This window comes from Eupeodes corollae, chromosome 1, assembly GCF_945859685.1.
Source record: "Eupeodes corollae chromosome 1, idEupCoro1.1, whole genome shotgun sequence".
NCBI classification, from domain to species: domain Eukaryota; kingdom Metazoa; phylum Arthropoda; class Insecta; order Diptera; family Syrphidae; genus Eupeodes; species Eupeodes corollae.
Window position 1 is genome coordinate 180,291,708 of NC_079147.1, and position 17,072 is coordinate 180,308,779.

The window sequence follows — 17,072 nt, forward strand, 5'->3', positions numbered from 1 at the left end:
GATGGGTATATATAAGGTTTTGAGGTTTCTTGAAGAAGAAACAGCTGCATATAAGATTGAAGGCGTGCGATTATCGAATCGAGAAAAGTCAAAATTTTTAGTTCGACAAATCGGACCAATTACAATAACTTTCTATATGAAGTTAAAAATTTAATTTATACAAAATTAATAAAAATAACGCACTAACTATTTTTGAACTCCATTTGTATAAATTAAAGAATTAGGGTACACGGACTTACGAATGTACGTACACACGTACACAGAGAGACCTATCTCCAAAAACATTTTATTTCGGTTCTAAGAACCTTTTAATGTCGATAAATGTCATTATTTTCAATTCGACAGGCCAAGTTAAGAAAGTTGAGTTAAAAATGAGAAGCCATAGACCCATAACAAAAAATTTTACATTAATTTGTCTGTTTGTTCCATATTTTATTAAATTTATTGTGAGGAATGGTTTAAAAAAATTGTATTTAGTTTTTAAACTACTCACACAGTCTAATTTTTAGCTGCACATTAAGAATATGAAAGATTTTATGCAACTCTATTATTTTTTTCGTTTTGAAATTTAAAATCTTAAGTCCAATTGGTGTCGGTATCTCGTTTTAAATCCTTTCTTATTTAAACTTGTCAAAGGTTAGCAACTCCTTTAATGTGTGTTTTAATGGAGTTTCAATCATGGCACGTTTTTTGCGTAAGGGGTATGTATCAATATCTTCAAAAAGCTCTATGAGAGCAACTTTTAATTATTTCAACGTTAAATGACAATGGTTATTCCACGAGTACAGGACACGAAGTTTCCTCGCCTTATTCAGGGTTTCATAAGAAATAATTAAACTTTGCAATCACGGCTTTTAAAAGAACACCATTTTTGAACTTACATCAAACGTGAAATAACTCAGACAAAAACTGAACAAACAAAAATCCCCCTTTATGTAGATTTAATTCAGCCGATAAAGACTCGATTAAGAGCTTCAATGTAGAAATTAAAATGTACTCAGGCACCTTTGCATCGTTACTTCAAAATTAGTAAAAGCTTTCTTCTGGAATTTTGAAGGGTTAAAGGAAAATGTATTTCTCTTACACCAAAATATAAAAATAATCAATATCAGCCTCTAAAAGTATACGGTCATGGATGGAATCTATTATTCAAGTCATCAGCAAAAATACGAATGGCATACGTGTTGGTACGTTGTTGACAAGTTTACAGAAAAAATTAACAGGAAAGGACCAATAAGACTTCCCTGGGGAACACCACTTTGAGTAGATTTATCACTTTTATTTATTAAATTTTGTACAAGCTTTGACCTAGAGCTAGCAATCTAATATAAACTTAAAATGAACTAGACGTTTTAAGCTAACCTTAGACCCAACGGCCCAAAACTAAGAAAGTGATAATAGGATAAGGAATTATTGTTGCTGTTTTAAGTGAGTTTTTACTTAGATTAAAATCAAATAAATGCATAATATCTAATATTGTAGCACCCGAGGCATGATGGCAAATAATTGGTCATGCCAGAGGACTTGAGTTCGATCCCTGCCTATGCCATCTAAAGTTTTTTTACGGGTACTGCCTCTTGCGAGGAATTGACAAATTCTCCAAAAATAATCCTTTTCATGGAAAGTGCTTTCTAAAATTAGCCATTCGAATTTGGCTCAAAACTGTAGGTCCCCTCCAACCCTGATAACAGTACTCGCACACAGGAATGATTAAGAGTTGTTAGTCACCAGGTCCTAGTTCTCAACGGACTGTTGAGGAACGCAGGCATTAATGTTAAATTAATTTAGCAGGTTTGAAAAATCAATCATGCCTACTAGCAATTTGTGGTGCAAACCGAATGTCAGCTATTTAGCAACGTTGGTTTAGGGATTGGAGACTTATAAGATTTAGAAGATTCTTTTAGGATTTTTAAAGTCTATCTTCCCATGATATGTCACGTAAATCAAATTAAATAAATCTTTGATCGTTTTCAATTCGGCGGGAATTATATTAACGTATAATATAGTGTCCACACTTGCCAATCATATTCAAGAATAGGCCTTACGAAAATGATGTTAAGAGTTTTAGTTACATAGGGGTTATTAAATTCCTTAGACCAACGTTTTATAAAACCAAGAGATCGGTTGACGTCACAGTATGATCAATGTGGGTATTAAAATTAAGAAAAAATCAACTATTTGTATTGTTTCATTAAAAGAAAGAGATGATTTCTAGGGGTTTTTGGTGGTCGTTTTCGAAAAAAAGTTATATTTTTACATTTGTCTACATTTAATTCCAGAAAATCATTGTGCCACTAAAGTTCATCAAGAAGTTTAACAGGGTCAGTGGGGGAAGAACAAACGTTTTAAAAGACAATTTTTTAATTTTACTTCTTAGGATTTATTGGGTGAAAGGTGTGGTTGATGAGAAATTAGTTACAAATAAAGTTTTGAGGGAAGCTTTTTATGCCTTTTTCTTTGATTGATAATGTTTGCAGTTCTTTCGTGTTTCAAATGTGGCTTAAGTTTTGAGTTATGTTGATGTGCACTTGTCAAGTTCTTCTTTTCTAATTCGAAATTACTGTTGAGGTATTTACTAGAGATTTTTTTCTACTTTTGCTGTCTGAAGGCACTGATATAACAGAAAGCTGGAAAATTATCGACTTTCCCTTCACTCAGAATGTACTGTAATCTCAAAGTTTGGCATTAATTGTGGTAAGGTGGTTTATAAAGATTTAACTGCTTCCTGTAAGAAATTGAAAAATGTGTGTGTTTTGCTAAATTCTGCTTTTCTGGTTTTTAATCTAGAAATTAAAGTTATTGCTTTAGAAGTGATCTCTTAGATCCATTGGACATTTATATCTTCATAAGTAACCAGATAAGTAGTTATTAAAGTTTTTAAGGATTTCGAAAATTTTGAAATTGAACTATACGTTTTATTAGACATTAATTTAAAATACATATGGGCAGATCCTTCAAATTAAAACAAGTACAAGAGTTACAAATTATCGACTTTTTAAAAATAAGACATTTGTTTGTGTTCATTTAAAAGCTCAAAACGGGTTCAATAACTGTTTTTAATTTATTTAGTTTTGTTGTAAAAATGTAAGGATATACTTAGTTTTGGATCCTCTCGCACACACCACTTTTTGCCTGTTTTAAGTCATTTTTTCATACTTTTTAAACTTTTAATTGATTTTACAGAAAAAAATTATGAACTCAATTTAAAACCGCTTATAGCATCTCTTCGCAGAGAAAATACCCTTACAGCAACATACAATTTAATTTAACTATGTAGAAGGACTTTTCTAACAACCCCTCTTCGAGTTTCAAAATACGTGTATGTGTGTCTTTTCGAAAACCACAAAAACCACTTTGCGTGACCATCCGTCATTTAGATAATATTCACCTCATAAAAGCTATTACTTATATAACATGCTCCAGTGGAACTTTGTCGGTTGACGGTAGGTTGGCGTCGTAGTCGTAGTCGTTGTCGCTACCGTCGTTTATCTGCACGCACCATCTATGATAGAAGTATGTGTGTATGTATGTGCGGGTGTGCTGTGTACTCTCAGCTAGACCAGACTCTCGTCCTCCTTCCCTGGAGTGTCCTGTCAAATGGCTAGAAAATTGCCACTTGTCATACAATAATGTAAGCCAAGGTATATCTACACTTTGTTTGGCTTAAAACGCGCGATTACATATTGCACAATTTTTTTATTCCATATAAACACGTTATATCTATCCACTTGCATCCTACCAATAAACATACAGATGGTGGTGGTGTTATAGCAAGGATGAAGTCTCGATTTGCTATTTCACAATATGCATACCTAGTGTTATATGTAGGTACTGAAGAGTGGTATAGCAGAAGTGACGTTCTTGTTGTTGGTGTATTTATCGTATATTGCCACTCCATCCTTGTTGCATATCTCATTATTATCATCGTGTGCCATCAGGACAACAAAATCCCATTTTCCTATTAAGCCATGACAGGAGCCAGGACGCCATCAAACCATCAGCCACACACACATTTAGAAATGTATCGTTTGGGTTTTATTTGAAAGGGATGAGTTAGAAAAGCAAAGCTTTTTGAAGGTAGCTCTGTAAGGTATGTTTATGAAACGGGGGAGCAATAGGTAAATAGGAAAGGTCTAATATTATCTGCCCTCGAACTTGCACAGATGTATAAAGTGAGTGTTCTCATGCGTGACCATAAATTTTGTGCAATTATTTTGATTTGATATGAACCAAAAAGGATTTCGTTAAATGGATGGGAGGGGGAGGAGTACTTGATTCGAATGGTTTGAGTTCCAAAGAAAGACATCTACCAAGGGTTAAAATGATAATTGGTTGAGAAAAATGAGTATTTAATGAAGAAATGCGATTAACAGTATATCTATGTTTAAATTAAATGAAGATAAATAGTTGTTTATGCAACACTAAAAGAAATTGAAGAAGGATTGAGGTTTTAAGGTCTTATAAAGTTAAAACACAATAAAAACTAGTTGAAATAAATAAAGTTGAAACAAACATTTTTAGCTTAGGACCGAAAAGACCGAACGTGTTTTATGAACTGTTAAAGTAATTCATCTGTAAATTTTATCAGAAAATAATGAAGGAGAAGCAGGAGGACTTGTTAAAGGTTTTAAATTATTTTTTTTTAGTGGGACAAAATTCCCAAATCTTATAATAGATAATATTGGGCAAAAAGTTATTCGCGAACGGCAACAAATTTTCTCAAGAGTCGGATATATGAGCAGTATACTGCCCCTTGCAATATCTTGCCTTTGCGTAATATGTTGTTTCGGTGGGTTACGAGATTGTTCTCGCAATTATGTGGCTCATAAGTCCTTACATATTAAACTGGGACTTATTTCCCTGCGATAGAACTTATATTTTTAATTTGTCAAAATGTTCGGACGTTTTAGTTATAAGTTTCAGTTTATTTATTTATAAAGCTTACACAGTAAGATAACAGATATCTTATAAATATGTGAGAGCATATGACTTAACTTTAAGTAACAATTCAAAATAAAAAGAATTAAATAAAAAAAGAAAACAAAACATTCATCGATAAAATATTAGTTGACTAGAAACAAGGGAGAATAGAAGAAGAAAAAAAGAGAAATGATAGTTTCAGTTTAGAAGAAAAGATTAGCTAAGTTAAGTTAGTTACTTTGGTTAGAAAAAAAGATTTTAAAACTTTTTTTGGAAAATGTGCATATCACTTTTATCCCGCAGATGAGTAGGAAATGAATTTCAGAGGAGACATACAGCGATGAAAATTGCCTTTCCGAGGTCAAGCACAAAAAGCGGGGCAAAATTACGGATGTAGATCTGTTTGATGTTGACATTCTGATTTTTTTCTCGCTGGTTGACGTGTTTCCAAGATTTTAAAAAACAGTATCAATGTACGAAGCTTCATGACGGCATGTTAAAGAAAATCTCTTGCAAATGTGAACATGGTCGTAAATTCATAACCCAAAGATGTATCGAATGATACTATTAGTTTATTTTTGCTGATGGAATCGCAGTTGTAAAATATTTCGCATCCATGAGTGAGAATAGGTATTTATAGGGTCCTTGCTAGCGTTAGCCTGGTTTTAAATGGAGTGATATTTTAGGCGGTTCATAGCGTTCTAAGCGTTCCATTAGTTTTACCTATCAATTGGTTGATGTGATCATTCCAAGTCAATGTTCTATTGAAGGTTATACCTAGGTTTTCTACTGGAATTTACGAATTCTAATGGGTTCTTATTTAGAATTATGGAATCAAAGTATGATGAATCTAATTATTATCTTGATGTAACCAGGCATTTGCATTTGCTTGCGTTGAGAGTCAACCCATTGCAGGGTGCCCAGTAGGATATCTTTTATAGTTCTTGATTCAGGGTGAAAACGTCTTCAATTAAAGCCAAAGGACTGTTTTTGTAAATTTTAATGTCATCAGCATAAAGATATTTAGGTACTTCTACTTCATTTATGTTGCAACTGATTCTATTTACATATAATGAAAAAAAAGGGGGATAAAATTGATCCATGGGGAACTCCTTGTTGAATTGGAAGAAAATCGGAGAAATTTCCATTTATGAAAATGGCTTGCTTTTTATCATTTAAAAAGGAAAAAAGCATTTTAATAGCTTCTGCATTTATGTTCAATCTGTGGCGCAGTTTATTCAGAAGTATCGAGTGGTTCACCATTTCGAATGCCTTTGAGAAGTCTAGTAGGCTTTAAAAAGTTACTTTATCAATATCGAGTTCAGTCCTTATGTCGTCGATTATTTTAGTTAGTGCCGTTATACAGCTATGGTGTGAACGAAAACCTAATAGAATATTGACTAAATGGTTGTTGTGGCTAATGAAGTTTTTTGCAGACTTTAGATAGAAAATTATTTTTGCTTTCTTCCATTGATGTGGGAAAATGCCAGTGGTAAGGATTGTATTTATTACATGTGTAAAGTAGGGTAGCAGCAATGAAAGAATAGCTTTAATGAAAATTGTATTCAAATCATCAGCACCAGTGGTATTGCAGATTATACTTATGCAACTTGAAACCGAACAAATTGTCTGAAGAAGGTGGTGGTATGGTATTGAAGGGTACATGATCTCTTGGTGTTACCAAAGGAGTATAAGCAAATTTACTGGTTAGCTCATTTATATTAATTGCTGCGAAATTATTTCTTTGTTTACCTATTTCTAGCTGGCGGAGGTTGTTCCATAGTTTACAACCATCGAATCTTAAATCTAGAAAGTAAAAGTAGAACTGTACTTTTGCGCGTCTTACCTCTTGAACTACTTTATTTCGTAATGATTTGTACAACTCACTGAGCTCGTTAACACGGAAGCGTTTCTAGCGTCGATATTCTAGATCACGCCGATAATATGGTCTTCAATTCTACTAGTAAACCATTGCTTATTTTCGCGAATCCTTATTTGTGTTTGCAATGGAACGTGTTAATAAGATAAATACTAAGATTTGTGATTTAAAACTCAATTTGTTCATTTGGTGAAGGCATTAGGAAAATATCATTTTCAAGATGTGTATTATTGATATTCTTAAAATCTCTGAACTGAATTGTAGAAATCACTTGGTTTACACTTGAATCAAAATCATAGGTAAAAAAAAGATCATGCCTGAAAAAAAACTGAAGTTTCGAGCTGATCATATAACAGTGCCCGATCTATTTCACTCACATAGCAATTATCTAATAGCATACAACATGACTGAGAAAGATTGGTTGGCTGAGTAATGTTGACTGGATGCTAGCGAAGGATCTCAAGTCAGTCATCGCATACTATAATGTTTGAAGAGAAAGCAGTCATTTCTTCTATAATCCTATAGATTTGTTCCAAATCGATATACCTATTTGGTCTATAGATAGTTAACCAGAAAAGATTAACTGCAAAGCCTTTTACCTCCAAAAACAAATACTCGCAAGAAGAGCCTTCTTACAGATAAGGTTTTCCTTGCCATATATAGCAACACCTCCTCCGCGTTTGCACCTATCAGATCGGAAGATCCTATATCCGCTTAAAGAGTATGTTGCATCTTTCCCAAATGCAGAGAACCACGTTTCGAAAACACATATCACGTCGATTTGCGAATCCTCAAAAAGTAATCTAAATTCATCAGTCTTTTCATCAAACTCTGTTGTAGTATTCAATGTTTTATAGTTGTGGATGTGTATTGTCTCTCCTTCTTCGCTCTCTTAAACGTAACCAGAACCATAGCGTGTATACATCACTCTTTTGAGAACGCCGTAGTGTTTGAGACGTATTGCTTCTTGGTTTGGTATCGTTTAGTTTTGGAACCATTCAACACCGTAATTATCTTCTCAGTTAGATAATTTTGTCTAAGCCACATTTAATAAACTACAATTCAAGTTTTAAATTTGAAGAGAAGAACAAGGATGTAGATCTGAAAACAAATACGAAAATCTAAGGGTACTGTCACCAGTGAAACAGTGACAAGGATGATTATCGCTTTTTTAGTTTCTGAGTTTTAGATTTGAAACCAAATTACGCCTTTTTTTATATTGCGTGAGCACTCAAGGGCGTTTAAATACCTTTATAATGATTAAACACAGCAATTAATCCAGCAATTAGAAAGGGAGGATATAATTAGCGAGGAGATCATTTATAAAAATAAGGAAGAGTATCGGAGAAAAAACGGACCCCTGGGGTACGCCAGCATTCATTGTGTGGATATGAGATTTAAGCCCGTCGAAAACGAAAATCGAAAATTGAACGATAGGTAATTTCTAATTCAACAGAGCAGAGATTCATCAATACCAATTGAATTTATTTTCGATAAGAGAGCTTGTCGATAAACTCTGTCGAATTAATTTATTTCAAATTCGAGTGTAATAATCCTATTTTTTTTTTCATTAAGAAGCTTTCACTCTTCAAGATATTTCTTAAGCAGATTGATCAGCGTTTCAATGACCTTCATAGAAAGGGATATAAGCGCAGATGGAAATTTAAATGAAGAGGACCAAATGCTGTTTTCCATCCAAACGGAAAGATACCAGAAACCAGAAATATTTACGGTAGATTTCCTTTAAACGTTTCATTCTATGAGCTTTACTAAAAGTTGAGTTCAAAGCATTATTTTATTTATTTTTCAAAATACCCACAATTTGTGTTTCCAAATACACAGTTCACAGGTCATATAAAATACGTGCTTATTTAAATGATCATTCAATGCCACATGATGTCAGTTTCTCATCAAATGAAACGAAATTTGCAAAAATGTATTTATGTAGATATTTCTCAACAATTATCTGGCACTTTTGGTGTTTTCACACAGTGATAAATCGAATCAACTTAAATATCAATTCAATGGCCAATAAAGTGTGCAAAAAACCATCAAACTTCTTATTTTGTTTTCCTCTTTCGCAAGACTTAAACATAATTCGTTCAGGACTCAGCCATGTAAATAGTATAACGAAAAATAAGGATAAAAAGAAAGAAATCCAATCAACAACACATTCAATGAAAAGTGGTCACAACCATCACAAAGTCGTGCATCCATCTATCTATTCACCATCTCCATATCCGCATGAATTTTCCTTTTTTTGATTCAATATTCCATCTCCATTCATCTTTTCATCGATGAGAGGAGAGATCCTTCCCATCTTCACTTCACTTCGATTCGGTTGAATTCCAATACCGACCGACAACCGACATCAAAAAAAAAACTCAAATAAGCTTCGATGAAGTTTTGGCTTCATTTTCTTTTCTTATCGTGTGTGTGTGTGTATTGATTCTACGGAGAAAAATGTAGGTAGGTACATTTTGTGCTATCACTCACTTCCTTTATCCTTGATAACTACTCACTGACACGTAACACATTTGAGTGGCTGAACGTGATCCGAATCCTTTTTCTGTTTTCAGGCATCATTGATGGTGTTGATGGTGAATAAATAAGATAGAAACAAAAAAACAAAAAGAAAATAGGAACAAAATAAGGAAAAACCATTTTTGAAAACAATTTTTCTACCAAGAACCAAACCCAATGCAAAAATATTTTCTCATGTTGTCATATTTTTCTTTTTATTTATTTTTGTTGGAATCCTTTTCGTGCCTGTTTGAAGAGAGAAAATCGTAAGGGATGATATTTTTCCTTGTTTTTATTTTCTTTTCTTTGAAACAATACTGCACTGCAATATTGCAGATGAAAATAAGGAAAATAAATTGCATTTTATGTTATTTGAAATTTGATGCAAGAAGGAGGGAAATTTTTCTTCGGAAAAACAACTTTGTAGATGATTGAATTTTGTTTTCTTGATGTTATGTGATGTGTTCACATTTGTAGAAGTTATGTTAGAGCTTATAAAGTTTATTAAGATGGGTGGTGGCTTTCTGTCACTTATATTTCTGACACAAATAAAGTTTTAAGGAAAATATGCATTTTACAGTTCAGAGACAACGACGACAACGAATAAGAGTAATAGCATGTAGCATATAAAAATGCACCCAGGTGTCTTTTGTTTACACTATCATTTCTTTGTTTAAGGAAACTTAAAGCTATATCGAACGACCAAGGAATTGCCAACACAAAAATTGTGCTCATCTGGACGTCATTATTTAGAGCAATGTTAGTTGTTAGTACGAAATATTAACATGGATAAAGTGTGATTTTTTAAAACCTATACGAACGTTTTAAAAAAAAGCACATACAATTAAAAAAAATGCATGAAATCTTTATTTGAATCGATAGTACAGTCCATATAACCCATCCACTTGTTGTCTTTCAAAGCGTCAATTGAAGCGAGCTTGTCTGTATAGACATGAGCTTTAACATAGCCCCACAAAAAACAGTTCAAAGGCGTTAAATCGCACCATTGAGGCGGCTATTTGTCCGGTCCCGAACGTGAAATAAAATGTTCACCGAACGCGCCTCTCAATAAGTCCATTGTTGCGCGTGTTGTGTGCCATGTGGCCCCGTCTTGTTGAATCCACATGTCAATCTCTTGCATTTTGGGCAAACAAAAAATGGATATCATCTCACGGTAGCGCTCACCATTCACAGTTACGTTACGATTTAATCATCTTTGAAGAAGTACGGTCTATGATGCTACCAGCCCAAAAACACCATCAAACTGTATCTTTTTCTGGATGCATTTGTAGCTCTTGAAATGCTTCTGGGCTGATATTCACTCCAAAAACGATAATTCTGCTTATTTACGTACCCATTGAGCCAAAAATGAGCTACGCTGAACACAGTTTTTCGGTAAAAAAGTGGAACTTCGGCCAACTTTCCAGGAGCCCATTCTTCAAAAACTTTACGGTGGTTGAGTAGCAGAGGCCCGATTGCTCCGAACTGCGATGAATAAATCATTGATGGTTATCATTAACACTCGGCGATACAGCTGTGATATTTTTTTCATTTCAATTTTTTAATGTCGAACAATGTAAATTTGGTGCGAAATTTGGTCACAATAGCCCGAATAGCCGCTTCAATGGAGCTTAAACTGACAATAAAATGGAAGAAGTGCGCCATTAAACTTTCTCAACAGAGCACGCATTTTGATAATAAAGTTCAATAATTTGCAAGTGTTTGTCGTTTGTAAGGTGATTCAGGGTTAAATTATAGACCAAACTGAAGATGTTTGACCACCCTTTACAACATTTAAGTGAGCTGTTTACTAGTCTTTTTTATATTTTTAAAAGTAATCTTCCTCATGCTGAAATCAGAAAGGTTTGAGTCATTTAAATTATTTAAAAGTTTAGATATGCGAGCCAAAACTGTAAACTACGGCTATAATTGTTCCATGGTAGTTTTAACTTATACAATTTAATAAATCAAGTATTAAGGAGGGAGGTTATAAGGAGCAGACCATGGTAGCCCTCTTAAGGAGAAATGTGTGAAGTTGCGTTGAACAAATTCCATCCTATTCTTGTGGTCCTCATAAAAAAGAGTCCATACCTGGGATGCGTACTCAAGATGCTAGCGAGAATAGAATAGGAATTCTGAAATTCTTTAGATCAACTCTTAGCAAATACTAACAAAGAATTGTTTTTACTGACGATAAAATTAATATGATCCGTGAAATCAAGATTAAAATTAAAAAGCACTTCAATATCTTAAAAACTATGGACGCGTATAGAGTGCTGCGATATTTTATAATCAATCAAACTAGAAGTACGTATACGGGTTAAGGTTTTGCCCATTCTATTTCCATCAAGAACAAAAACTGTTTATATCTAATTAGAGTTTTGATCAATCGTTTAAGGATTTAATGCTTTAGAAGATTGTCATCGTACATTAAAGGGTGCATTATTGAAATCTACTGTGAAAAGTAGAGTTCTTAAATGACCACCTTGGGGAATTCCTGATTTGACAATGAAATTTAACTTGCTTAGATCAGTTTTGAAGATAAGAAGAAATACATGCGATTAACTGAGGTGGAAACCCGATTGCCATAAGCTTAAATGTGATGATATCATGAGAAAGTTGTTCAAAAACTTTAAAATAATCAGTTTAAATGCATTAAGTCATTATGAAAAAATGCAAGTAGATTAATAATTGTCAAACGTTTTCACATAAAAACATTTTATTGATTACATTTAATATTATTGCAGTTAAAATATAACCTATCGCAAACAGGTGATTCAAATAGTTTGGAAATACCGATCAGTTAAGAGATTGGTCTGTAATTAGTTATGTCAGACTTGTTACCTGTACACTTTTTAAAAACTGTTGTAGTAAATGATTTCTTCTATATGGTAAGGAATGTAGAGATTGGTGCAAATATACGTACAAGGGAAAATGCCACTACTGACTTACATTTTTTTGAGGAAAATTGAAAGAATTTCATCTGGTCCAGGGGCATGATAGTTTTAAGGTAAGACCTAGAAATGTACAATTTTGTCTTAAGCCATTCAAACATTTTTATAGGTTAAATTAAATTAAATTGGGTGGCGCAACAGTCCGATGTAAACCAGGGCCTAGTGACTTACAACTCTCAACCATTCCTGTGTACAAGTACTGTTGTCAGGAATGGAAGGGACCTACAATCTTAGGCCAAATCCGAACGGCTAATTTGAGAAAGCATTTGAGTATGCAGGATTCCAATACATTGTAAAAGTATTAAACTTTACCGTTATTGTTTAACAAAAAGTTAAATTAATGGAAAAAAGGCTTTCCGAAATTCAATAGAATACAAATACTCACGGGAATTAGTAAATAACCACCTAAGTCAAGAAAAATGTCAAGTGGGGGATGGTGTTGTGTCATTAAGTATTATTGTAATATCATTTCGGTAAAATGATTATATTTTAGATCTTTTAGCTATCCAAATTTTAATAAAATCTCCCAGACAAATTTTGATTGCTAATAAGTAGCCACAAACCTTGAAATGGTAAAGATATGATGATTATAACACAATAATCGAAAAAAAACTTTTTTTTTAAAGGAGTTTTGGACAAAATAAAGAACTCATGTTGTTTTGTAATTTAATGACCAACAGTTCGTGATGTTGTGGTTGCCTAGAGTGTGAGACTCAATTCATAAACATAAACACGCTATGGTTCTCAAAAACTCAACCATTCAAGCACTTGGATTATTCGCGTATTCAATTTATCATCCGCTTTGGTATCGGAGCGTATTACGGATCAATTTTGATAGATAGATACAAAATAAATAACTAGTTTTGCCAGTAACTTGTCAGGTTAAAAATGAAATTTAAAAATATGTAACCTTAGTAAGTAGGTTAAGTTACATACAAATGTTATGAAAATTTATTTATAATAAGATTGCGATATTAACGCTTTTAAGGAGTAATATAGGTTTGAGTAGCAGTAGGCGTTAAGAACGTTGAGAAGTTGAGCATGGGAAAGCATGCCGCACCCAGCCATGAAATTTTCTTCTGTAGAGATACCTCTTTGGTTGGTATTTTCTGCTGTTACTGAAGATTTTGGGGGAACAAATTAATGGCATGCGATCTAAGAAGGTAACACAATCTACACTAAAAACTTTAACCAATTTATAGATTGCGTACAAAGGGCAACAGTAGTCAATTACTGAAGAACCCCTCTACTACTTAGAAAAGTATATTCACCATTTTTGTCACTAAACCCTCTTCCTTTAAGAATAAATGCACCAATATCATCTAGAAATTCAATAGATCTGGTGCAGTTACTGTCACAGTTAGAACCTTTTGAATATATTCTTTCCATAAGATGTAGAAATCAAGTTGCAGTTCACTATTCCTCTTGTGCCTGTTCTCACATTGAAAAATCCCCTCCGAGCATGAAATTGGTGGAATCAAACTCAGAAAAGAATGTTTTTAAGAAGTGCAAAGTCTAAGTCTCTATTCCAATGACTACAATTCAAGTAAAAAGGTATTAAATTTAGTTGTTCTCCTGCGAAACATCCTTGCAGCATAATCGTATCATTCGTTTTTACAAATTTTAGTTGGTATATGGGTGCAATACTTTTCTTATACCCAAACAGGCATCACCCAATGTCTCTTCTAAATTTGAGCGTTTTTGTAGCAGATATCCATTAAAATTTATAGCCTTCGAAGTATTTTTCATAATTTTTAAAGTTCGAATAAAAAGAAAGTTTGAAATTATATATGTATAACAAATATAAAAAATATATATAGCAAATATATTTAAAGAAATTGCATAATTCTACAAAACCTGACAGGCAATGCGTTGCTAATTAAAATAATTGACAGGATAGTCCATGTTGGTTTTGCTTAAAAGATGATCCAAGTACGCCTTATCGGCTTCATTTAAATGAAGTGGTTATACCATCCTTGTTGCATTTATATTGAAGCTTATCAACTGATAGTGTCCAATGCTTAAACTCTAGTTTAAGCAGGCTACCCAATCTGCAGCACTCTTTTCATATGACGCAGATAGAAATTTTCAGATAGTTCATTCAATGTAAGGTCTTTATTAACTGATATTTTTTTCAACGGTTCGATGAAGATAAAACGGTTTTTACATCATATCCTGAAAAACATAAAACGAATGCTGTTGGTTAGAAGGTCCGATTTTGTTTAGCTATTCTTAGCTGTACTATAGGCTTAGCATTTAACCTCTGACAAATATATTCTGCGGTTTGGTGTGCGTTTCGCCCTCTTTCAATCTTCTTTAAAACCTGGATTCACTTATTTTCATCTTATCTAATTCATGTAGAATGATACGTTAGCTCATAACACAATCCACTTTTCGGACACCCAATTGTCAAAACGTATTCATTTCTCTATTGGAGGCGCAAGCTGATCGCTTCGGAACTGCAAAGTTAAATTTTGTTCAGTGAACAAATTGAAGGACAGATGTTGTTCCAACAATACGCAGTATTGTCTAAGCTTTTAAGTCCAATATCATTCAAGAAATCTACGAGGTACAGCCCGAAAATATCAACAAGTCACCATTTGAATGACGCTAAAGTTCCACTTATTCGTCCAAAACATAACCAAGCACATTCCAGCAACACCTTCTGGTAAAGTATAAGTAAGAATATCTGATCATGGAAATATTACTTCATCTCTTCAACAATAATTACAAGCGTTGAAATCAGAAAGGAAATGGAGGCTACACTGATAATTTGTATTAGAAAATAAGATTGACATTTAATTAGAATTCATAATTGAAAATTGAGAAACGAAAGAAGTCTTGACAAAAAGTATCAACCAATTAAGGTAGAAAGAGAGACAAGAATAGGATTTCATCAAAGATTTTATTTGCAGATGATTACGTTTGCAGATTTAATTCAAAGAAAATTGTATTATTTAACAATAACTTTATCAATCGAATTCAAGGAGGTAAAATATAACAAATGTAACAAATTGTTATAGGATAACATCTTTCCATCTACGGCTTTCCTTTCTTTCTTGGCTGAGATCGAAATCTCACAAAAGAAAACTGGTGCGTTCTTCCTTTTTTTTGTCAATAAGGCCAATCACACCGGCAACCAAGCCGTATGGATTGGGCGTCAAAACTTTAGGTCACCTCCATCTCTGAAATTATTCACACACAGAAATGATTGAAAGGTGTGAGTCACTAAAAACTAGATCTATATGAACTCCTTCGCCACTTAGTTTATTTAATTTTAAAGCCGATCACATGCCTCCGTCGTTAAAATTTTGAAATAAGTCTCGCTTGTTATGTTTTGAATACTTTGTTTTATGATTCAAATTTGAATTTTGTTCATCTTTTGCCTTTTCAGACCTTTTTATATCTAAAGAAGAAACAGCTACAACAAAAACACTTTTCATTGTTCTAAAGTTCCAAACTCAAGTCTTTGGGGAAAATTGTCTTCTTAAATTGAATTTAATTCTTAAAATGAACCAACAAGCCATTTACACTATGATCCTTTATATAAATTTGAAAATATATAATCCTTTGCTCCAATAGGGAGAACTTTAAAGGACTGCATTTTCTTACATGTCCTTCAAGGGATGTCTATATAAGAAGTCTTAGGTTCTAGAGAGAAAAAAAAGAACAGAATAAAACAATAATTTCAATTTAATCCAACTGACGAAACAGCGTTAGAGTAGTCGGCTATATCCTTCTACTTCACCTTCATCTCCTTTTCAACTTCATGCAAAATAGATGAATGCTTCTATTTTCGGAGATAAGTTGGGTTCTTTCCTTGGGGCTAGACATCGGACAGAATATATGTATATTTTTGTGAAGTGTTGATGGTGGTAAACACCTCGTTTGGACGGTACATACATAAAATCAAGCTATGTCTGGAATTGGGAATAATAAAATCCCTATACTCTACGTGTTGGTGATGTAAAATGAGAATGAAAAATAATTTAACAGTGTAGACTTGCAAATGTATTGTAAATGTACACTTTACAGTACATATGTAAGATATCAAAAAAGCTATAAGCCACCGTGTTTTTTATGCACAAGTGTGAATTATAATATCAGAAATGGATTTAAGGTATATGTTCACTTGTACTTTCAAGTAATGTATTTAAATTGAATTGCAGGAAGTAAATTATATGACCCTTAGGGAAATATTTAAGAGTGGTTTCAAAATTTTGGGAAGAATGTAATTGGAAAATTAAGCTCACATGTATGTTCACGACAAGCTTAAATTTTAAGAATTTCAAATATTTTGTGGATTTAGTCCAGTTAATAAAGGTTTTCACTTCAAGAAAATCCAACAAAAAAAAACCAAGAATCCGACGTGAGCTCTCCAGCGGCAGTTAAGACAACCATTGAGTTTGTTTTAGTTTTTCATTTTTATCTCGAAAACTATTTTTCGTATCAAAAAAATGTTGTTCCACAAAATTAAAGCTCATTAAATTTTATAAAAAAAAAGATTTATAAATTTGTTCGTATCTTTTAAAGTTTATAAAAAAAACTCTAGCGGCAATGAAAAGAAACAAACAGTTTTTTTCGGGTTTTCTGGTTTATCTTGAAAACTATTAAAAAATAATCATTTACAAAATTAAAGCTTATTGAATTTCCTAAAGAAGTATGATATTAATTTGCTTGCACTTATTTTAGTTTGTAAAATAACCAAATCGGCATTTAAGGATTGGGTGGATTTCACCTTTTAATGTCCTATATTGGTTCAATAGGATTTCCGATGAGTGGAAGTGGCCTGCAAG